Here is a 17245-nt window from a genome sequence, read left to right as displayed (position 1 = left end):
ACTGTGGCGGTGGTGTCTGCTGAATATGTTGGGGGTACAGCTTTGGAGCAGGAGTTAGAAGCGGGTGGGGATTCCGGAATGACCTGACTGTTATCCTGGCTTTGGTACTGCTTGTCATCGGTCCTGGAAGGGTCATGCAGGTGGACTGGAATGTACCTGGCCCTCCGGGTCGCCGCTGGCACTTTCTGGAGTGTCCTGGATACTTTTGCAAACTGATGCCAGGGGTGGGGGGTGTTCACTCCACAGCTGTGGTAGGCCATCTGTTATGGTAAGTTGGGGTTTAGGCTGCAGTCCTGGCAGCATTTACGGACTGGACTTACAGTATGGTCTGTTTTGGTTGTTTTACTGTATTTCCGGGGTGGGGTGGGGTTGGGAGTGGTGTGTGGTTTGTTTATGTTTGCAGTTTACTCAACAATGCGGTTATTCTTTTCTCTCACTGCGGGGGGTATCACACAGGGGGCTGTGTCCTACGGGTGGAGGAACCACATTGTATTGCCATGGGTCGTACTATTAACATGCTGACTTAGAATGTCAGGGGCTTGAAAAGTTATACAAAACCCTACAGGGTGCACTCATTCCTACACAGACACAAGGTACATATTGCTTGTCTTCAGGAGACACACATGACTGATGAGGAAGCGAATAAAATGGCTAAGAAGTGGGGGGACAGATGTTTTCATCCTCCTTTTCTTCCTATGCACATGGGGTCTCTGTGTGGGTGGTCCTGGGGGTCTCCTTTACCCATGTATACAGTGAGGTGGGTGTGGAGGGCCGCTATGTGCTGGTGGAGGGCATGTTAGATGGTCTACCCATTGTTATCATTAATATATATGCTCCTAACACGGATGATTCCTCCTTCTACTCCAGAATACCTGAGATTTTGGGGGATAGTGTGGATAGGCCCTTGGTTTGGGCAGGGGACTACAACTGTGTGTTACATGGGGAGTTGGAACGCCTTCCACCGAAACTGGGAACCAAACCACTGATCGTAAAATCTCTTAGAGAGGTGATGGTACACTTAGGTCTCTGGGATGGTTGAAGGGTACTGCACCCTGAAGGTAGAGAATATACTTGTCACTCCAGAACACATGATACTTATACTCGACTAGACAGGTTTCTGTTGGGTGGTCTCAACAACTCGCATGTCCTGGATTTTACTCATTTGGGTCGGTTTCTGTCTGATCAAACACCAGTTCAGTTGCAATTGCAATGGGAGGAGACGGCCACTCGCACAGCTCGAAGTTGGTGTATGCCTGCGGATTTACTGACTGATCAGGGATGTCGGGAAAGAGTGGGTGCAGCTATTAAACAATATATGGACTTCAATTGGAACACAACCGAGTCTTGTGGCTTGGAATGGGAGTCTATGAAGGCAGTCATTCGGGGGGAGTGCATAAACATGGTCGGTGCAGACAGCTAGAGCAGGATCTTACGGCCCTAGAGGTGAAATTGGGGAGGTACAGCGGCTGCCACCTGAAGCGAGCATGGTTGGGCGGGAGGAGCTCAGGCCACACAAGGAGGTTAATGCTTGTTGGGACACACTAAGCCGAACAACACTGAGAGGGTATAGGCAGCGGTTGCATCGAGAAGGCGATAAATCAGGTAAACTCCTAGCATGGATCTTGAAACAGGAAGTGGAGGCCCCGCCTATACTGCATATTAGGAACACTGAGGATGAACTTCTTACAAGGCGTACGGACATACTATGGGAATTGGTGTCCCACTTCCAGAGGGTATCTAGGGCTGGCACTGTATTGGCAGAGGATGGTGTGGGGAAGCTTCTGCGGCAGATGCAGCTGCCGATGTTGGACCCGGAGAATAGGGATGCACTTGAGCTCCCGATCACTGTGGAGGAGGTGGGAGAGACAGTGACGGCAATGGTAAAATCCATATCTCCTGGTAGGTATGGCTTTCCTGTAGGGCTGTATCAGGCTTTTTCCTTCACACTACGGGAGAGGTTATTGGAAGTTTTTGAGGAGGCGCGGGGGTGTGGTATGTTACCAGACACCATGCGGCAGGGTATAGTGTGTTTGTTGCTCAAGCAGGGTGAGATGCTGCGGATCCTTCCTCCTATTGTCCGCTGACTATGTTAAATAGTGATGTCAGATACTCTGTAAGATCTTGGCCACCCTGCTCTGGGGTGTGATTCAAGGTCTGGTGCACGAGAACCAATGTGGGTTCATACCGGGTCGTAGTACGTCCCATAATCTGCACCGCTTGGCACATGTCCTGCATGAGACTAAGGGAATGGAGACAGAATTGGCGCTGGTGTCTCTTGACACAGTAGAGTGGGGATATCTATTGGAGGTATTGCGGGGCATGGACTTTGGGCCCGGCTTTTGCGCTTGGGTTCGACTGCTGTATACTACCCCAACAGCTCAAGTACGTGTAGGAAGAGAGACCTTGAACATCTGGGAGATTGGCAGGGGTACACGACAAGGATGCTCGCTCTTGCCTCTTTTGTTTGCTCTGGCGGTGGAGCCTCTGGCGATCTGGCTTCGTGAGGAAATGGTGCAGTGGGGGATTCTGGTGGGTCAGGTCACACACGTAATTTCCATGTATGCTGATGATGCATTGGTTTATGTTTAGGATCCCCGTGTTTCGGTGCCGGCGCTGCTACAGAGGTTGAAGGCTTTTGGGGCTGTCTCTGGTCTCAAGATTAATATGAAAAAATTGCTCCTGTTCCCATTGGGGTCTCTTGTTGGGATTCCAAAGGTTGAGCTTCCTGGGGTTGGGTTATGCTGGGAGGTTGAGAGCTTTAGGTACTTGGGTATCTGGGTCACTAATTCTGTGGATGCGTACAATAAACATAATGTTGAGCGAGTGGTAATGTGCCTGGAACTCTCGGTTTCTTTCTGGAATAAGTTGCCTCTTATCATTATGGGTCAGGCTGCAGTAGCAAAGATGGTGTATTTGCCCCGGTGCCTCTATCTGGTACAGAACTCCTTGTATCCGCTGGCTGCACGGCTTTTTCGTTGCTTGGATAGTCTAATGATCTCCCTAGTATGGGCAGGCCGGCAGAGTCGGGTGGCGCTGTCCGTCCTGCAGAAGGACCTCGAAGGGGGAGGACTAGTGATCCCCAACATTAGATATTACTACTATGCAGCACATCTGCAGTGTGCAGCCAAGTGGATGTCAGAGATTGATAGTTGGGAAAAGAGGTTGTATGCTGATGTGTGTGATGGGCGGTCATTGGCGCCTATCCTCATGTCGGGGAGTATATCTCATCCCTCTGCGCCATATTTGGTAAGGACTACTGCTGTGATCTGGGAACAGGTGGTGAAACGTGCTCAGACGGGCCCCCTTTGTAGGGAATTAAGGATATGGGATCTGTCTTCATTTCGGGATATGGCGAGGACAATGTCTGTAGAGGCCTGGAGGTTGGGTGGTTGTGAGGTGGCTGGTGACCTATACCCTAATGGTGAATTTCTTTCATTTACCACTGCTCAAGATCTGTTTGAGTTGGGTTCTGGACAGTTTCTGCAATATGCTAAAATTGAAAGTGTGGCCCGTGAAATCTGGGACGGTGTCCTGATTGCCTAATTTGGGTGAGGGAACACACCTGATCACTCGGTTCTATAAAGCACTTACAGCCTCTGAGGGGACCAGTAGGCCCTGCATGAGGTAAACAAATGATTTTTCTTTAACGGGGCTGGCCTATTAACAGACCAAAGCATAGAACAAGAGGTATCCCATACTTTTGCCACATCCAAAGAAGGTAAGACGTCACCCCATTTCTTCTCAGGTAGAAGAAAACTTGAATCAGAAGCTTCAAGTAGCGCCTGATACCAAACCACAATTTCTTTATGAACTGAAGCCTGAACTAATTTCTCCTCCCAACCATTCTTCACAACCCCCTGATCCCAAAGGGTTGCTGCCCAACTAGCTAACTGCAAATATTTAAACTTTGAAGACCTGTGTTCAGTTAGTTCCTCGAACCTATTCCACGCCACCAACTTTGAATCCTCAAAAATTTGGCCCCAATAAGCCACCCCTTTAAATGAAAGTGCTAATTTATCCATCAGGCATTCTGGGGTGCCAGGGGAATCCCACACCGGAGCCAGGAAACTATAGTACTTAATTCCTAATGCTTGTCTAACCAGCCACCATGCCCTAGTGGCGTCCTTGAGAATCTTCAAACAAATCTTTTTGAAATATTTAGGATGACCAAACTTACACAAAAAATTCCTACCTGCCTCTAACAATTCATGAATCATTGCGAACTAAAAAAACGTATATTCCGATCTGTCACGCAACAAAATCCGTACATTCTTCAGAGGGAAAGCTAAATAATATTTATAAAAGTCTGGGGCCGCAATCCCGCCTTTTCCTTTTGTCCTAGATAGTTTCTGCCAAGCAATCCTAACCCCCTTAGATGCACACACAAACGAAGTTAAGTCTGCCTGCATTTTTGTAAACCAACCTTTCTTGAATTCTAAAGGGATTGCATTAAACAGAAAGGTGAACTTTGGAAGGATGATCATTTTAAGGATATTTACTCTTCCAAGAAAAGACAATGAGAGGCCCGCCCATGTTCTAAGCAATCTACGAGTCTCTGTAAACGCCATATCAAAATTTATCTTAGCTATTTCTTGAAGGCAAGCAGTAACTTGAATCCCTAAATATCTAATTTGTTGTTTAACCAAGGGACTATTATAAGTGGTATTCCAACACATAATTTCTGTTTTCTCTGAATTCACAGAATAGCCTGATATTTTGCCAAAGTCATTTAAACATTGCACAATTCTAGGGAAGACATGCGTCAGGTTGCCAGTATAAATCATCAAGTCATCTGCATATAAAGCAACCTTCTTTGTCCAACCTTGATATTGAAAATGGGGGATCTGGCTATCAGCCCTAATTTTCGCAGCCAAAGGCTCAATATACAAATCAAAAAGAAGAGGGGACAGTGGACAACCCTGACGCGTTCCTCTTTCGATCTTGAATTTCAAAGACACTCTATCATTAACCAAGATACTAGCAACTGGGGCTCTGTAAATAGCCTGAACCGCACTGATGAATCTTGATTATAGCCTTTCATAACACTCTGTAGAAAATGCCAATTTACCCTATCAAATGCTTTGGCAGCATCCAAGGTGGGAACCGTCAAAGGGACCCTTCCTAAACTAGCAAAGTCTACTGCGCCTAGCAAATCATGAGTCAACTCATGCAGTTGTCATCCCCTGATAAACCCTTTTTGGTCTTCGTGAATCAACCTCCTGATCGAATCTTGAAGCCTCTTAGACAGGACATAGGTATGAAGTTTATAGTCTGAGTTCAACAAAGAAACTGGTCTGTATGAACTACACAATGCCAAGTCTTTCCCGGGCTTTAAGAGAAGACATATCACTGCATCATTCCATGACATGGGCATATCTACACCTTCCTGTAAAAGAAAATTGAACAACTCTACTAAAATTGGGACAACCTCATCACCACGTGCACAATATAGCTCATTGGGGAGCCCATCTGGGCCCGAGGCCTTCCCCTTTTTTAAAGCTTGAATTGCTGTCTTTACCTCCCCTGCTTCTATCCTCCTCATCAGCTGTAGCTGTTCAGCATCCGTTAACTGGGGGAGATGAAACCTTTCTAAATAACCCCTAACTGACATTTCCGAACAATGCAAATCTTCAGTATAGAGGTCCTGAAAAAAAGCAACAAAGGCCTCTTCTATCTCGGATGCATCTGTACATAATGTTCCGGTAGTCTCCGATTTAATGGATGTAATATGACTTTTGGAGTGATCTGTTTTAGTTTTCCAGGCTAAAAGTTTACCGCAACCTTCTCCATACTCATAATGAGCATAACTACTGCTGTCCCAACTCCTCCCAATTTTCCCCTCCAAAAACAAAGATAAGTCTACTTTAGCAGAATCTAGTCGGGCATTCAAAGCGCCCAGCTGATTTCCCTTACCTGTATGATCATTGAAGATAGCTTCCTGTGGAGATGCCACCTGAGATTCAAGTTGCTCTAGCTGATTCTTTTCTTCTCTATACTTAAAAGTAGCCAAACCCCCAAGCCTCCCTCTAATAAATGCTTTATACGTATCCCACAGGGTCTGCAAGGTAGTGGAACCATGATTAATTTTAAAAAACTCTTTAGTATCCTTCCTCAAACCATCAACAACCATCTGATCCAAAAAAAGGTCTTGATTAACTGTCCATCTATAGGAAGGAGGTTGAATTTTAAGAAGGATGCGCATTTTTACCGCTGCATGATCCGATAGATGAGCCGAGGCATGACCAACATATCTCACCATATCCCTCAAATTATTCTGTAATAGGAAAAAATCTATCTTAGCTCGGTGGCCCTGAGTGGGTCTCTGAGTGAGTGAAAGAAGATCTGTGTTGATCTGTGAGTGGGTGCGTTAGGATATGATTGGGTCTCTGACTGTGTGTGTCAGTGTCTAGGTGGGTCTGTGAGTGGGTGCATCAGTGTCTGAGTGCATCTGCGAGTGGGTGCATTAGGGTCTGAGTGGGTCTGTGAGTGGGTGCATGAGGGTCTGATTGGTCTGTGAGTGGGTGCATCAGTGTCTGAGTGGGTTTGTGAGTGGGTGCATGAGGGTCTGAGTGGGTCTGTGAGTTGCTGAGTGAGGGTCTGGGTGGGCCTGTTAGTGGGTCCATGAGGGTCTGAGAGTGTCTGTGAGTGGGTGTGTGAGGGTCTGAATGGGTCTGTGAGTGGGTGCATGAGGGTCTGAGTTGGTCTCTGAATGGGTGCATGAGTCTCTGAGTCGGTCTGTGAGTGGCTGCATGAGGGTCTGAATGGGTCTGTGACTGGGTGCGTCAATTTGTTAGTGGGTCTGTGAGTGGGTGGATGAGTGGCTGAGTGGGTCTGTGAGTGGGTGCATGAGGGTCTGAGAGGTCTTTTAGTGGGTGCATGAGTGTCTGATTGGGTCTGTGAGTGGGTGCATCAGTGCCTGACTGGGTCTGTGAGTGGGTGCATCAGTGTCTGAGTGGGTTTGTGAGTGGGTGCATGAGGGTCTGACAGGGTCTGGGAGTGGGTCCATGAGGGTCTGAGTGGTTCTGTGAGTGGGTGTGTGAGGGTCTGAGCGGGTCTGTGAGTGGGTGCACGAGGGTCTGAGTTGGTCTGTGAGTGGGGGCATAACTTTCTGAGTCAGTCTGTGAGTGGGTGTATGGGGGTCTGATTGGGTCTGTGAGTGGGTGCGTCATGTGTCCGATTGGGTCTGTGAGTGGGTGAGACAGTGCCTGAGTGGGTATCTGAGTGAGTGCATGAAGATCTGAGTTGATCTGTTAGTGGGTGCGTGAGTATATTAGTGGGTCTCTGACTGTGTGTGTCAGTGTCTAAGTGGGTCTGTGAGTGGGTGCATCAGTGTCCAAATGCATCTGCAAGTGGGTGCATTAGGGTCTGAGTGGGTCTGTGAGTGGGTGCATGAGTGTCTGAGTGGATCTGTGAGTGGGTGCATGAGGGTCAGAGTGGGTCTGTGAATGGGTGCATGAGGGTCAGAGTGAATCTGTGAGTGGGTGCATGAGGGTCGGAGTTGGTCAGTGAGTGGGTGCATGAGAGTCTAAGTGGGTCTGTGAGTGTGATGTATCAGTGTCTGGGGCTGTGAGTGGATGCATGGGAGTCTCAGTGGGTCTGTGAGTGGGTGTGTCACTGTCTGAGTGGATGACTGTATTTATTTATTGTTGCCGATATTTGCGAAGGCATTGCAACGTTACACAGGGATCGACACTGAGCGTTGTGATTCATTCATGATTATCGCAACACTCGATGAAAAAATTATTTGAAGGTCCTAATTAGACCACCATAGTGTCCTATATAATAGCCCTGTGGTCAGGGTAACTCCACCCTAACCCCATATGCCACTTTTCATCTCAAATTTCAGCTCAGGGACCGTAACCAAATCCCTAAGACGATGGCCCCAATTTTCTAGTCAAGTCAAAGCCAGCCAATCACAGTATCTCTATTGTCACGTGCATTTGTGAATCCGTTGCAATCGTGGCAAAATCGCAGTGAGCCCAGATATACAAATTTGTTTTCCCCTTTAATATCTCCTAAAGTACTGGACAGATTTTCACCAAAGAACAGAAAGCATAATCTGTGTACCAAAAGCTAGCTTTCTGCCACATTTTGTGTAGTTCCATCCAGTAGTTCAGGCTGTAGTCATGTCTAAAAGTCCTACGGAAATTAACATGGGAAACACAACTTTTTTGACTCTGCCCCTTCTTCTCGGCCCATACTTGACGGATCACTCCAAAACTTTTAGTGCGCAACAACAGTCACAGGGGCACTTTTTGGGGGTAATTTTGTGAAGATTCGTCAAACAGTGGTAAAGATATAGGCAAGTAAAAAAAACTGTTTTTTCTATGGAAACATGGTCCTAACTATAACTACCTAGTGGCAACTGCCACTAGGTAATATATCATATTTGTTTTGCCTATAACTTTGGTGCCACTTGATGAATCTTCGCAAAATTATCAAAACGTATACTTTGCTAAGTTCAGCTTCTGTCTTGAAAGTTTCAGGGTGATCCGTGAAGCAGGGGCGGAGAAAAAAGGGGGTCCCAAAACGTGATTTCCCTATTCATTTTTCCATAGGACCTTTAGACACGCCTACAGCCCAAACCACTGAACAGAATTACACTAAATTTGGCATGAAGGTAGATTCTGTTGCGCAGATCACGCTTTTTGTGATTTGGTGTAAATCCATTCAGTAGTTTCTGATTAATTTAAGGCCAAAAATATAGATATATAGGGATGCGGATCCACCACGGATCGATCTGCAGGTCTACGTGCCACAGAAAGAATCTGATTGGCTACCCGCAACCTGAGAAAAATGTTGGAGCTCCCGTTTTCTTTTGTCTCTAAATGGTCCCCAGGGCTGAAATGTAGGGGGCAATTGAGTTGATGGGGTCAGGATACAGGTTCCCTGACACCATGTGAGAGATATAGTTTTGGTGATGGGACAAATAATGGCTTTGAAATGCAGAAAATGTTTTGGTTTTTTTTGCACTTCAAGCGATCCGCAGATCCACTCAAGGGGCTCTGCGTGGCCCCCCGTGTAAATCCGTGGGTAGATCCACAGAGCTCAAGAAAGGTAAAAAAAAAAAAAGACACATTTTAACAGAGACACTCGCACCATCAGTATTGCACACAGAGAGACACTCTCACACCAAGTCTGACATGCAGGCAGACACTGTCACAGCCACTCTCACACCTACAGAGATGCTGTTACATCCACTGTCACATCTACACAGACACACTCACACTGAGAGAGACACTCTCACACTCGCATCCAGGCAGACACTATCACACTCCCTCTCACATGCAGTCAGAGTCTCCCACTCCTCTCATTCTCACACTGACATAGACAGTCTCACATGTAGTGGTAAACCCAGAGAAACACTCTGACACTCACTCTCACACCCAGACAGCTACTCCCACACCCAGGCTGACATCCAGGCAGACACTCTCACACCCACTCTCACACCTACAGAGATGCTGTTAGATCCACTGTCACATCTACACAGACATCTCACACTTTTTGTCACACTCTGATAGTCAGCCTCACACCCACCCTCGCATCCACATCCAGGCAGACACTGTTACACTCCATCTCACACCCAGGAAGAGACTCCCACGCTCAGTCTCACACTAACATAGTTAGCCTCACAAGTAGTGTCAAACCCAGAGACACACTCTGATACTCACCTTCATACCCAGACAGCTACTCTCACAACTAGTCTGACATCCAGGCAGACACTGTCACACCCACTCTCACACCTACAGAGATGCTGTTAGATCCACTGTCACATCTACACAGACACTCTCACACTCTCTGTCACACTCTGAGAGACACATTCATATCCACCCTCACATCCAGGCAGAGACTGACACACTCCCTCTCACACCCAGACAGAGACTGCCACACTGAGTCTGACAGTAACAGACAGTCTCACATGTAGTGTGAAACCCAGAGACACACTATGACACTCACCCTCACATCCAGACAGCTACTCTCACACCCAGTTTGACATCCAGGCAGACACTGTCACACCCACTCCCAAGAACATTAGTGATTGTTTAAGTGTGACACTCTCACATTCAGTACTGCACACAGAGAGACACTCTCACACCAAGTCTGACATGCAGGCAGACACTGTCACAGCCACTCTTACACCAACAGAGATGCTGTTACATCCACTGTCACATCTACACAGACACTCTCACACTCGCGTCCAGGCAGACACTATCACACTCCCTCTCACATGCAGTCAGAGTCTCCCACTCTCAGTCTCACACTGACATAGACAGTCTCACATGTAGTGGTAAACCCAGAGAAACACTCTGACACTCACTCTAACACCCAGACAGCTACTCCCTCACCCAGGCTGACATCCAGGCAGACACTGTCACACCCACTCTCATACCTACAGAGATGCTGTTAGATCCACTGTCACATCTACACAGACATCTCACACTTTTTGTCACACTCTGATAGTCAGTCTCACACCCACCCTCGCATCCAGGCAGACACTGTCACACTCCATCTCACACCCAGGCAGAGACTCCCACGCTCAGTCTCACACTAACATAGTCAGCCTCACAAGTAGTGTCAAACCCAGAGACACACTCTGATACTCACCTTCACACCCAGACAGCTACTCCCACAACTAGTCTGACATCAAGGCAGACACTGTCACACCCACTCTCACACCTACAGAGATGCTGTTAGATCCACTGTCACATCTACACAGACACTCTCACACTCTCTGTCACACTCTGAGAGACACTTTCATACCCACCCTCACATCCAGGCAGAGACTGACACACTCCCTCTCACACCCAGACAGAGACTGCCACGCTGAGTCTGACACTAACAGACAGTCTCACATGTAGTGTGAAACCCAGAAACACACTATGACACTCACCCTCACATCCAGACAGCTACTCTCACACCCAGTTTGACATCCAGGCAGACACTGTCACACCCACTCCCAAGAACATTAGTGATTGTTTAAGTGTGAGAAAGGACACGTTCACACACATAAACAATCAAACCCCTCGACGCAGACATCTTTGCATGATGGTGCAAGGATGACTGCGTTGGCGACAGGCAACTAAATTTAACGCCAGCAAAGGGGACAACACAGGGGCGTGCCATATTCAACTAAATATGGCGTATCCCTGCATTATGAAAATGATGGAGCGCAACACTGCCAATTTTAGCGCAGCGTCCCGCTCTGTCATTTTCCTTTAAATATGGGCCATAGTTCTTTAGGAAGCATTGGAAATGTAAATATTTGGTTACATTTTCAATACAAGGAACTGATTACAAACATGCATCAAGCGTCCAATAAGCAATATGGAAGTATTTTGAAGGATATTGGATTTGGAATACTGTCAAAAGAAGGAAAATGTTGTCTGGAACATGATTTATATGGAAAATATTTCCTTCAAAAAATGTATTCAAGACAAAAAGTCAATTCTCTGCTGAATGTCTACCATTCAAGAATGCACAAATTTTAATGAACAATTACTACAACTAAAAAAAGAGCAAATATTAGAGTTGATATCAGTTGATAAAATGGAACATCAAGGAATAACAATACTATTGAATGATAAACTATAGTCAAAACTGCATTCTTTTGAAAAATCTGTTTCCAAAACTACGGGATTGGAAAAGTGTTTGCGTGATTGTAAGAACTGTAGAGTCATTTTGTGGTGTAATTTAAATGTTAACGAAGGATTAGTTAATGGAGCTATTGGAAAAAAACAGATTGTATTCTGTATCCAAACAGAAATGAAGTTCAATATCTAGCAATTAAATGTGATGATCTTGGAGATGTAAAACAGATAGCAATATCTTTTGCGCATTTCTTACTTGTGAAAGACCTATATATATATATATATATGTAGAAAGCGGTTTCCAATATCTCTAGCATATGCTGTAACAATACATATGTCTCAAGGTTTAAGTGTAGATGCAGCTTTTATTAATATTGATAGCACTGTATTTAAGGAAGGTATATCACATGCAGCATAATCACGCATAAGAAGTTTGTCTGGTAGACTTTGATGACAGTAAAGTAAATGCTGATTCCAGTTGTCTATTGGAGTACAACCATTTGAGAACCCTATAAGCTCCCTATCTAGAGCAGTATTCATTTCACAAAAGGCCTACTATCTAACCAAAATGAAACATTTCAAAAGATCTGACTGATGTTCCAGAGAAAAAGAAGAAAAAAGAAAAGGAAGAAGTATCAGAGAAAAACAAGAGTAAAAGTGATGGTAAAATTGTAGGTTACCAGTTATCATATTTATATGGCCTCAACTGCTACGCTAATGTAGTGGTTCATGCACTGTTCGGCTTAGCTGCTGTGGTCCATGAACTTAAGGGCAAAAGAGAAAAACGATTATGCTCTGCAGTATTGACTTTTTAGATGGTTTGTGAAGTGACAGAAAAAAAACATTCTCTGCATCTTGTCTTAGAGATATTGCAGATATGTGCTCTGGATCTGTACACTTTAGTCAAAATACTCAAGAAGATGCACAAGGATGTTTGATGGTCCTACTAGGTATTTTAGAAAAAGAGATGGTACCTATTAATGAACTGCTTGGACTAAGTTACTCATGGAAGCAGGACTGTGAAAACTGTTCCTTTTCCTCAACAACAGAAATAGATTCAGAACGATCTACCTACCTAACTCTACCAGACTCAAAAACTGTCAGTTTTGAAATGTTTTTTAAAGATGCCTCACAAAATAATACATGCATTAAGTGCAATTAAGATCTCCTTTCAAGTTTGAGCATCAGAAAAACTGGGAAGTATATCATCTTGACGCTACAACAATGCGAACCAGATAAAAGTAAATAAGAAAGTCAAATCACACATTTTAAAGAAGGACAAATAACAATTGTTGGTAAAACATATATCTGAATAGCTATTATTTTCCATGAGGGAGTAAATGTTACATCTGGACATTACACCATTTACAAAAAGAATACAACTGGATGGAAAGACTGTAATGATTGTAGGAAAGTACCATCTTGCCTGGCATGTTACCCCCATTTTTACATGTATGTAAGTTTGCTTTTGCCTGTCTCACTGGGATCCTGCTAGCCAGGACCCCAGTGCTCATAGTTTGTGGCCTGAATGTGTATACCTGTGTAGTGACTAACTGTGTCACTGAGGCTCTGCTAACCAGAACTTCAGTGCTTATGCTCTCTCTGCCTTTAAAATGGTCACTATAGGCTAGTGGCCACTTTTACCAATTTCAATTGGCACACTGGAACACCGTTATAAATCCCTAGTACATGGTACCTAGGTACACAGGGTACTGGGGTTCCAAGAGATCCCTATGGGCTGCAGCATTTCTTTTGCCACCCATAGGGAGCTCAGACAAACCTTTACACAGGACTGCTACTTCAGCCTGAGTGAAATAACGCACATGTTATTTCACAGCCATTTTCACTGCACTTAAGTAACTTATAAGTCACCTATATGTCTAACCTTCACTTGCTGAAGGTTAGGTGCAACGTTACTAAGTGTGAGGGCACCCTTGCACTGGCAAAGGTGCCCCCACATAGTTCAGGGCCATTTCCCCAGAACTTGTGAGTGGGGGAACACCATTACATGCGTGCACTACATATAGGTCAATACCTATATGTAGCTTCACAATGGTAACTCCGAATATGGCCATGTAACATGTCTAAGATCATAGAATTGTTCCCCCATGCCAAATCTGGTATTGGGGTGCAATTTCATGCATCCCCGGGGCTCCACTATGGACCCCGGGTACTGCCAAACCAGCTCTCTGTGGTTTTCTCAGCAGCTACTGCTGCTGCCACCCCACAGACAAAGGGTTCTGCCCTCCTGGGGTCTGGGCAGCCCAGTCCCAGGAAGGCAGAAAACACACCCACGTAGACTGCCCAGCACACACTGACACACCCAGGGACACTCTTATACATACAGTTATACACAATGATCCATACACTAACACACCCGGGTACACTCTCATGCAGATAGAGAGACACCAAGGCAGACACTTATGCATATACTAACACACCCAGGTACACTCTCAGTTGTACACTGACACTTCCAGGTACACACTGATGCATATAATATCACTCTCAGCCAGATACTTACATATACAGTGACACACCTACGTACACTCCGTAGCATACAGTAATACACCCAGGGAGACTCTTACACATACACTAATACACAAAGGTGCACACTAATCTATAAACTGACACACCCAGGTGCACTCTCATTCACATGATGACACACTCAGACACACACTTATGTATATACTAACACACCCAGGTATAATTTCATTCATACAGTGACACACCCAGGTGCACACTATTGCATACACTGACAAACCCACATGGACACTGATGTAAACACTGATACATCCAGATACATACTAATACATACACTGACACACCCAAGCACACACTGATGCATACACTGACACAGCCAGACAGAAACACATGCATACACTAAGACACCCAGGTACAAACTTATGCATACACTGATACAGCCATACAGATACTACTGCATACACTGAAGCACCCAAATGCAAAATCATGCATGCACTGACACACCCAGACCCACATGATTGCATACATTGACACACTCAGATGCACGCTGATGTATAGAATAAAAGATCAAGAGACATACATTAACACATCCAGATACACACTGACAGACCCAGTCAGACACTAATACATAAACTAACAAAGCCAGAGATATTGTAATGCTTCAATTCAAACATACAGGTGCACACTATCATATACACTGACACAACCAGGATTAGTCTTACACATACACTAACACACCCATGAACACAATTATGCCTAGATTGAGACACCTAGAAAGAAACTGCTAAATAAAATTATATATGGAAATGAAAAGGTATACATGCATTCACACAGGCATGGAAATACTGATATTAAAATAAAGACTCAAACACAGCTTATTGTTTGATTCAGTGGTGGGTCTAAGAGGAACCGTTTATTTGTAGTTTTTTTTATAGAACAAGTTTTTTTTTTTCTTTAATTACAGAAACTATATTGGAAACTTGTGGAAAACCTAAATGCAAAACGTTTGCATTATGAAGGCACAACAGTGTACAATAACAGCTTCTTTAAGGAAAAATATTGTGAAACAAAATTAGCAACAGTGGTTTTTCACCTGCAAAAAGAAATTGTTCACTTCTTTAACTTTTGCATTCAAAAGATTATGGCAGATGCTGCAGGATGTTACCATTCAACCTAATTTGATGCAGGTGGCAGGCATACTGATGTTCTGAACAGTAGCTTGACTAGATGATGATGTACCAAGTTCAGCATCAAAATGTGTCAGTTCTTTTTTCCTCATCATTCGTCGATATGCCCATTCGTGGACTGTGCGCAGATTCTTCCAAATTATCTATGTTCCGTGGCTGTATTTCTTTGATGTACCACAAGACAGCTCTTTTGCATGTCACAATTCTTGCACTCACTTTTTCTCTCCTCTAGGTATGGTTAAAAATGTCCATGCATCACTCTCATTTCTAGATGAAGAAGGCACCTGTTCAGTATCATCTTCTTCAGGAATATCTTGGGACTCTGCAGGTGGTGTTTGATCACTTCCTTCAGCCATTCTGGAAACTTCTGTAGCAGGAGAATCACAGCTAAGATGCTTCTCCCTCAACAGCTAGAATAATAACTGTTTTTGAGAGTGGTCCTACCCAAAACTAGGTGTGGTTCAAAAGTAACCAATGAAATGTCAGATTACTCTTCATACATCAAGCAGCTCCACGGTTCCGAACTGGAGTTGCGGTTCTACGAAAATTGTAGTATGAGTTTTGTGTTGTATTGTAAATAAAGAAAATATGTTTGTGAGTTGTAAATATGTCCAGCCTTCTATTTATATGTGAAATAATGGGGTGCATATTGTAATGTTTTATCAAAACTATCACAAATCCATACCACGGATTCATTCCAGTCACATAATCGGAATGGAAACCATAGAGCTTCGCCGTTCTACCTGTGGGGAAACGTGGATAGTGCTGCGGTTCCAAAATTAATTAAAAAAAAAAAATCATTACACTACTACTGCACAAGGGTGTAAATACTGAATAAAGTATAAAACAGTATCAGCACCACTATTTAAAAAATAATTGGGCCTGTTCAATTTAACTTGCAACAGTGCACAGTGTTGGTGTATTTTATTGTGGGAGACACCTTAATAAAAGGATTCCCAATGCTTTCTTCCCCAGACTTCTGAGGTTAATATCTAAGTATGTATGAGAAAAATATTATAACTACCTAAAAAAACCAAACATTACAGACATGTTATAGTTATGAAATACACTTAAACAAACCTTAGAAATTCAGTAAAAATACCAAAGGTTAAAGGGACATTATAGTTAGGAAATAGAATTAAAAAAAACATGGACTTTCACTAAAAAACAAAGGTTAGAGGGACATTATGGTTACAATATAGAATTAAAAAACCTTAGAAATGTACACAAAAAACACAAAGGTACAGTAATGTTATAGTTGGGAAACAGATTTTTTTTTAACGTAGAAATTCACTGAAAAAAACCCACAGGTTACATAGACATTATAGTTTGGTTCTGAATGTACTTGTTCACAACAGTAGCAATTCAGCAGTTACAGTTACCTGAGCTAACTATAACTTGCACCCGTGAAATGCACGGCTTATGGCCTCACATATAACATCCCTTCTGAAATGGTCAGTGACATAACTGATGGATCACTGATTTCATCTCAAATGACATCACTGATGACATCATCCACACAATCCTTCTCACATCCTGTCAACCTACCATACAAACATGTGCCCATACACGTACACACACACGGCTGCTCGCTAACTTACAGGCAGAACCCTAAAACTACAGGTATTCACACACTCACACAGCTACTGAAACACCTAATCACACAGTCATACAGTCACTAATACATCCAGTCATACACCCATACATCAACAAACATACCCAATAGCAGAACTATACAGGTACTCACACACCCACTCCTTCACACATAGAACCACTCACACACCCAAGCACTCAGCCATGCAGTTCCTGACACACCCACTCACTCACTGATATATTTACTTACACAACCTTTCATTTACTAATACAAGGAGAAACACAATTAGTCATTCCCCTGTACAGTACTCACACACACAGTCAGTCATCCATGCAGCTCCTGATACACTAACTCAATCACTGAAGTACCTATTCAGATACTCACTCACTATTATA

At 44.1% G+C, this 17245-nt stretch overlaps 1 protein-coding gene across 1 annotated transcript in view; it reads right to left on the bottom strand.

Moving 5' to 3' along the window:
• The window catches only part of LOC138247098 (uncharacterized), a 214803-nt gene that overhangs the window by 11699 nt on the left and 185859 nt on the right, over positions 1-17245 (bottom strand). The window lies entirely within an intron of this gene.

This window comes from Pleurodeles waltl, chromosome 7, assembly GCF_031143425.1.
Source record: "Pleurodeles waltl isolate 20211129_DDA chromosome 7, aPleWal1.hap1.20221129, whole genome shotgun sequence".
NCBI classification, from domain to species: domain Eukaryota; kingdom Metazoa; phylum Chordata; class Amphibia; order Caudata; family Salamandridae; genus Pleurodeles; species Pleurodeles waltl.
This window is presented reverse-complemented; position numbering and strand designations above follow the sequence as displayed.